The following is an 8452-nucleotide window of genomic DNA, read 5'->3' as shown; positions in this document are numbered from 1 at the left end:
CAACCGGATGATCCAACAAAGCGTGCAGTTTGGAGGATTGCCAGTGAGGACCCCAATGCACATATCTCCAACTTTTTGGAGATTTGTGACACATTCAAAATAAATGGAACAACCGATGATGCCATTCGGCTGAGATTGTTTCCATTTTCCTTGAAGGACAAAGCAAAGAGATGGCTGCAATCTCTTTCCACAATGAGACGATCACTACCGGAAGGCGTTGGCCGAAAATTTTTATATAAGTATTTTCCTCCCGCTAAAACTGCTAAACTTAGAAATGACATATCCTCTTTTGTGCAGTTTGATGATGAAAGCATGTACGATGCATGGGAGAGATTTAAAGATCTTTTGAGATCTGCCCACATCACGGATTGCCGGTGTGGATGCAGTTCGGACCTTCTACGGGTTGAACCTTGCAACGAGGCGGATGATGGATGCGGCGGTGGGCGCTAAGCGATGGGCGGCGGGCTCGAACTTGATAGAGGAAATGGCCATGAACAACTATCGGTGGCAATCCTCAGGAGCCGACCGGAAGGATAGGGAGTGGTCAACCAAGTGGACTCTGACAACCTTGGCGAGCTCAAGTGGAGCTTCTAGCCAAGAAGATCGACCAACTCGGATCTTGGGTTCATGCGGTGACGTTGGTCGTGAGTTTTGTGGTGGCCGCATTCTGATCTGGCGTATGGGAGGTATGTTTGCTTCATCCTCTACTACTTTTCCATCTAATTCGCTATGTCGTGCGATGTTGAACAGTTAATTATATGGGGAATGCCCCAAGGCGTGAGCGATCCTTACAGCAATACATACAACCCTGGGTGGCGCAATCATCCCAACTTTAGTTGGAGGAACAATAACACTCAGGGTCCACTGGTTTCGGAGACTTCATCAGCAGCAACATTCAATTTGGACTGCACAAGCTCCTCCTCTACCGGAAAAGAAGTCAAATTTAGAGGAGCTTATGATGAAGTTTGTGACGTCTACGGAGATGAGGTTCCGACAAGCGATAGTGCACTTAGGAACCGAAGCAGGCCTCGATTCGAACTTGGAGACCCAAATTGGCCAAATCTCTAAGATGTTGTCGAGAGGCGGCAAGGAGCTCCAGAGCACCACTAAGTCTAACTTGGGGAGCACGTGAGCGCCATCACTTTGTGTTCAGGTAAGTTAGTTTTAGCTCCTTCTAAGCCCTGTTTTTAATGGCCACTATTGATGTGCGAGGTTAAGGCAAGCGGTAAGGTTAGGGAACTCGAGGGACAAAGGTGAAATCAATTCCAGTTAGGGAATATCAACCTAAGATTCCTTATCCTGCTAGAGATAAACAAGCGGAGAGGCGAAAGAGCGATTCGGTAAGTTTTTAGATATTTTTAGACAACTGCATATTAACTTGCCTTTTATTGATGCATTGGAGCGGTCAAGTATGCTAAGTTCTTAAAGGACATACTTAGCGGAAAAGGAAGTTGGAGGAGGTCGCCCTATGTTCGACTTAATGAGGAGTGCTCGGTAGTGTTTGAGCAAGTTTCGGGAGAAACGTCACGATCCAGGAGTTTACTATTCCTTGCACTTTAGGTAATTTATATGTTGATGATGCATTAGGCTGATTTGGGGGCTAGCATAAATGTCATGCCCACTAGTTTGTTCAATAAGCTAGGTTTGGGGAGGCAAAATCCACTAGGATGTGCATACAATTAGTGACAGATTACATTAAGCTTCCTAGGGAATTGTGGAAAATGTGCTAGTTAAGGTAGATAAGTTCATATTTCCTGTGGACTTTGTGGTTTTGGATATGGACAATGAGCATGGTGTACCATTAATTTTGGGGAGACCTTTCCTTGCCACAGCTAGAGCTAAAATAGACGTATTTGAGGGGAAGTTAGAACTTAATGTAGGGGACAATTGTGTCACTTTTAGTTTACCCTCATTTGATAGTTCTTCCACCGACCATGTTCATGCCATTTGTTGTATTGATGGAATTGATCTTGCATGTAATACACAACCACAAGATGTACAAATGGATGATGCTATACATGTTTCTTCCCCTACTAGTATGTGTTATTCATCTGAAAAAAATAACTTGTATCAATATGAGACTTTGTGCTGTAATAGACCCGAGAAGGGTAGTTGCAAGTTTGTTTTTGACAGATCACTTAGCCGGAATTCGGAGTGGATGAATGGACATCCCAAATCGGTCCAGAGAGCACCTCCTTGGACATCTACTGCACACATCGGACCTTTTCATTACGCTTATATGCCTCGAACCCCAACTTACATTGAGCCTACCTTCTTAATTTGCCCGCGATGCAGGAATCTTTGATCGAGTCAGTAGGCGACTCGAACAAAAGAAGCGCCTTTGGGAGGCATTCCGAATCTATTTTGCTTTCCGAATTTTTGGACATTTTTTTATTTTATTTTATGTAGTCATTTGCGGTTAGATATTTGGTCTGTTTTTAGTAAGTTTGATTTTGAGGAGATGCTATCTTATTGAACCTTTTACTAGATGTTGCTTGGAATGTGTTTATTCTTGAATTTTGCAGGAGTTAGCCTACTTGATGCTTGTCACGTAATTTTGAGGACTAACATATTTTGAAGTGTTAAAGTACACATCAAGGGCGATTATCTAGTAGACTTTCTAGTTTTTATCTCTTTTGCCGTCTTATTTTTCTCTTAGTTTTCTAATTTCTTTTATGGACTCCCATAATTAGCTTCATTTTACGTATTTTATTCCTTTTATTTTGGAGTGCCTACCTTGTTCGCGAGGGCGGTGTCTTTCTGAAGTGTGGGGTAGTGCAAATAGATTTGTCTGATCTGCGATTTTATCTTTGCTATTTTTATCTTGTTTTAATATCCCTTATTGATTGAGTCCATTCATTATTCTGTCCTTATCTTGAGTTTTGTTTTAATCGAGTAGTTAATGATTTTCTCCTTTGAATGGATTCCCTTATAGCTTTTATCGAACCTTGTTGGAAGAAGGCAATGAACGAATCTCTTAATTACAATCCGGCCAGGTAAAACCGGTATTTTTCTTAAATTCTTCCATTTTACTTTATCTTAGATATAGAACAACGTTAATATTGTTGCTTATTATTGTGATTGACTGTTTAAACTTTGGTTTGAGAATTCATGCAATTTTAACCCACTCAAATGGTGAGATTTTGAGCCAATTGGTGCATCACTATTATGCTCCCTTTTCTTTCATTAGTTCTGAGAATCTCTATTTCTAGAACTTGCTTTACGATATCTGTTGAGATTACATGAATTGTCAATAATCGTGAGATGATTTGGGCACTTAGGATTTACATAATTTGGCCAAAAAGCCTAACCCTATTTTTCCCTTAGTGAACCAATTTTGAGCCTTAGCCATTCCTTTCGTGACAATAATAACAGTGACACTCATCTCATCACTTCTATTCATTTGACCATTCTTTCTACCATTGTTACTTTGGAAATTATATAAGTTATACGCATTTTACTTTGGATCAATCTGCATTCATATATTTCACTAAGTTGCTAGATTTTTCATAAATGCTCCCTTGATTATTGTATGTGTCAATAACCAATAACTCCTACATAAGCTGTTGTAATATATATACATAGTATATATATTTATATATAAAAAAAAAAAAAAAAAAAAAAAAAAAAAAAAAAAAGTAGAAAGTATTAATTTAGTTCATTTCGAGCATCATCTTATTTTTAGAGCAACTTAGTGTTCATTTTGGTACAGCACTTGATCCTTCATTACTTTCTTGCATTACTTGCTTAACTTCCAGCAACTTGTAGCCTACTTTCCATATTTATACGTACCTTACCTTAACCCCATTACAACCTGGCTCAAGACCCTTTGATCATGATTATTGATTATTTCGTAGTAGCGGAGATTGAATCCATAAGCAAGCCTATGGTAAGCACTTTTTCTGTATTTTTGCGTTGAGAGCTTGGCGATCTTCTTTCACCTATATACACTTGTGTGTTTTGAGTGATATCTTGTGAGGCATGATTCTCAATTTCTTAATTTAGATGGTTTATCATTTTAACTTTAGCAACTTTATTAAGTTTGCTCTTTCTCTTAAGGATTTAGTGATTTGGGGATTTTGGGAAAAATCATTACGGAGTTTTGAAATTTGTTTTGAGCTAACCTCCTGCAATGCGATTGATTGAGTTATTTGATATCTTTTAAGGAGTGAGTTGTAAATTGCTTGAGGACAAGCAAAAGTTTAAGTATGGGGTAATTTGATAAGCATCATACTACACATGTTTTCATGCCCGATTGTTCACATTTTTATGCATGATTATCCCGTTTTATGCTAGAATCACCTGTCTTTTATTTCCCTTTTCGTTTGAGTCATTTCGAAGGACACCATCGGTGTCGAGGGAAATACGTGTGATTATGAGCAAAATCCATCAAATTGGGCGAGAACAAGCACCTCGAGGGTTGAGCACGGCACGGACTCCGGCCGTGCTGAATTATCAAGAGGCTATCCCCAATTGTGCCATTTCGGCATGACTTGGTAGCCACCACGGCCTCCGGCCGGCTGTGGTGGATCAGCACCGCCGGGCACGGCCTATGGTGGCTCGGCTAGCAGACTCCAGATTCGGCCTACGGACGTCTTTGAATCATCACGACTGGACTCCGTACGTCTTGAATCAACTATATAGGCGATTTTGAATTCTAATTGAAGAGGACGATTTTTGGACTCAATTCCAAGACACACACTTAATCAAATATTTCCTATACCTCAATTGTAGACCTGGGAGATCAATTTTCATCAATTGAAGAGGGGATTCCACTTATTCCAACATCGAATTGAAGATCAAGACAAACTTTGGGAGCATTCAAGAGGCAACTAGGGTTTGAGATTTTAAATTTGCAAATTTAGGGTTTCTCATTCAGCTTGAAAGAGAAGGGTGTACATACCTTTAATTTGTTTTCCTTATTTTGTTCTTTAATTGCTTTGACTATGAACATGAACAGCTAGATCTTTTGAATCCATTAGGGTTCACCTTTGTTGATGGATTATGCTTAATTGTTAGTTGTTTATAATTATCATTCTTGCAATCTTCTTGCTATTCAGTAATAAAAGTTTGATGCAGTTAATTTGAGACGTTGGATTAATTGTTTATTAGGTTGTTTCTTGATATTGAGAAATGCTTGTTACAACTGGATTTTGAATAGTAAGGACTGGTAGTTAACACTTAGAGATGAGGTTGATTTACTCGCCGGATTAAGAACTAACAACTCTTAATAGTCTTAAATCATACTTAATGCTAATTTGTAGTAATCTGATAGGAAGAGATTCCATTAGGTTAGTGCAGGTTTAGGAATCCGGTAAGCTCGAGAGAGGCAGGGATTCAGTCCAGGATTTAGGCACGGGTAAATAAGATCGGCAATCCATAAAATTCATCTTTAGAATTCCATCACTTAGGCTCCCTTTTGGATTTATTTCTCTCTTTACAATTGTCTTTTAATTGTCCATTGTTGTCCTTCATTTACTTAATTGCACTCATAACCATTACCGGTATGTTAGAACTTTCACACCCTATTTCGGACTAGATAACATAGCAAGCGGTAGTAACTCTAGGTTCACCGGATCTCGGGGATACGACCTTGATACTCACTAGTGCTAGGCTGCATCGGTGGGTTCAACGCCTTAGGTGTAGGTTGCATAAAGAGCCCATCGAGGCTAAATCATGAAAATGAATCGCTTACCTAAATTTCCTAGAAAAAGATCCTAGCAAGTTTTGTAAGTCATTAATGGTTATTTTCTTAGTATATTCTCTTCCTTTAGCTTTGATATCCACTGTATTTTAAACTATGCTAATACTTTATGCCTTTGATGATTCAAATTTAGTGCTTGACCAGAACTTTTGCAGGAAGAAATTAACTTAACTATCGATTAAAATCCACCTGCTAAAGGCCCCGAGCAAGGATGGACTTCCAACGGCTTTTTTTACCAAAAGTACTAAAATATCATTAGGGATAGTATTGTTTCAGTTTGCTTGGGAGTTCTTAATAAAGGAAAAAGCATGGGAGATATAAACTCGACTTTAATCAAGCTCATTCCAAAAGTCAAATATTTGGAAAGTGTTGAGGACTTTAGGCAAATAAGCTTGTGCATAGTTCTGTACGGATTATCTCTAAAGCTTTTGCTAATGGATTTTTACGAATAGTTGCTGAAGCTATCTTCGAAAACCAAAGTGCCTTTCTCCTTAGTAGACTAATTAGAGATAATGCAATTATTGGCTTTGAGTGCAAACATGCTTGAAACCTTTGGAGCGGGAAGATGAAGGTTATCATGAGCTGAAGCTGGACATGTCCAAAGTGTATGATCGTGTCGAATGATCTTTATCGAATGTATGATGTTTAAACTTGATTTTTAAGTTTCTTGAAGTGATAAAATCTTGAGGTGCATTTCTTGGTCAATTATTCTTTCTTGATTAATGGAGAGGTGAAGGGTCATCTAACCCTTTCAAAGTGGAGCCCCACTCTCCTCAGCCTGGCCTTCAAGTTATCGAGTTTCAATCTTAAGCTAAGCCTCCTGCTTTTCATGAAATATTCGCGGCCAGGCCGGACTCCGAAACTAGATCAATAAAAAATGAAATTAAAATTCTTCAAATTCAAAACCAAACTCAAACTTCTTAAAACACAGGAGGACTGGTTTCTTTTCGGTTGGAATCGGAATCGGCAGTTTTGATTCAAACCCGTAGAAATATTATTTATAAACTTTTATTATATAATTATATAATTTATTTATTATTTCTCTCTAGAATTACTCTCTAGAATTATTGATTCTCTATTTTTTATTTCTTTATAACATCTCTTTATAATTATTTATTATCTAGAATTATCTCTCTAATAATTATTATCTCTTTCTAGAATTACTACATAGTATATATATATATTGTTTCTTACAATTAGAAATTATTTTATAACTAATTAAGAAAATTAACTTATTAGTTAATATAATATTAAAATATAACTACTACTTTCAAGAATTAAAATTATTTAACTCTATCGGAAATTCATTTATTGTAATCTTTTTATTTATAATATTTTAGAGTCCTATCTCTATACAAATTGCATTTCTATACCACTACTATGTATTATGTTTCCTATTAAATTAGATCTAATATGTAAAAAAATTATATCTATATACCACTATTATTTATTATCTATTTTATTAAATTATATTTAATTAGTAAAAGACCAAATTGATATATCTCACTAATCATAAGGCCATTTTTATAAATTTACATGTCTCCTTTTTCACACACACACACATATATACATCTTTTTTTATCACAATGGACATTAAAAAAATATAAGATATATAAATTTTATTGTAACGGACATTTAAAAGTATATAATATATATTAAATTTTTTTCGATTATACAAAAGGTTTTAATGAGTAATTTATAGATATTATTATGAGTATATTTCAAATATATTATATACTTAACAATATATAATATAAAGTAGTAATGCGTATAAAATTAAAAATAAAAATCAAAAGATGTACAAAAATAAGAAAAATGTAAAAAAGTACAAAAGTAAAAAATTTCAAAAAGCATATAAAAGTGAAAAAATGTGAAACATATACAAAAGTAGACAAAGATCTAAAAAGTATAAGTAAAAAAATTCAAAAAGAATAAAAAAATAGATTAAAAAAGAATAAAAAGAAAATTAGATTAACCAAAAAATTCGAAATGCGAAATATAAAAATAAATAATTTTTTTGGAAAAATAAATAATGTAATCTCAATAAAATTAAAGAAAAGTTCCAACCCAAATGTACAATTGAAGCAAGTATAAGCCTTAGAAAAATAACATCTAACACATATTTCCATAGTTTAATGATCCCTTGTTTTATGATTTTATCCCTTCCTCAGCTAAATGGAAAATCAATTTTGTCCCTTCAATTGAAGTTTTCTTTTTCTGAAAACCCCTTCAATTGTAGTTATGCAACAAGAAAATGTGGAAAATTTTTAAATTGCTTTCATAAAATAATTTAAGTTAGATATTTTTTATTATAAAATTTAAATTTAAGATTTTATTTAAAAATTGAGATATATATTTATTATATTAATTCTTTTTTTTTATCTTTAAGAAAATATTAGATTTTAAAAATAGATAATATTATTATCAAAATTATTTTTTGTTGGCTCTTTCTTTCATAACATTAATTTTTATGTTCCAAGTTTTTTTTCTAAAAATAAAACGAAATACAGCCATAATTACATGAACAATTCAGATAGGACAATGATATTATATACATGCATGATAATAAACCATAATTATTTTCTAGAATTAAGAAGAAAAATCAATTCGTTGAAATTTATTTATATACAAAATTTCAGCAAAAAAATTAATTGTCTTCCGTTATTGATATGATCATGTCATATAAAGACCAAAAGAAAAAAGAAAACTTTCATATGGGTCAATTTGCATACTCATCACCTAGAACTC

General features: G+C 34.7%; 1 non-coding gene across 1 annotated transcript; it reads right to left on the bottom strand.

The window, feature by feature from the left end:
• Positions 1–264: 264 nt before the first annotated feature.
• LOC125369064 lies at positions 265–370 on the bottom strand. Its single transcript, XR_007214557.1, has one exon. It is a non-coding gene; the product is annotated as a small nucleolar RNA R71 (small nucleolar RNA).
• Positions 371–8452: the final 8082 nt, after the last annotated feature.

This window comes from Ricinus communis, chromosome 1 (assembly GCF_019578655.1).
Source record: "Ricinus communis isolate WT05 ecotype wild-type chromosome 1, ASM1957865v1, whole genome shotgun sequence".
In the NCBI taxonomy this organism is placed as follows: Eukaryota; Viridiplantae; Streptophyta; class Magnoliopsida; order Malpighiales; family Euphorbiaceae; genus Ricinus; species Ricinus communis.
The sequence above is the reverse complement of the archived record's forward strand: the minus strand, read 5'-3'. Positions and strand labels throughout refer to the sequence as shown.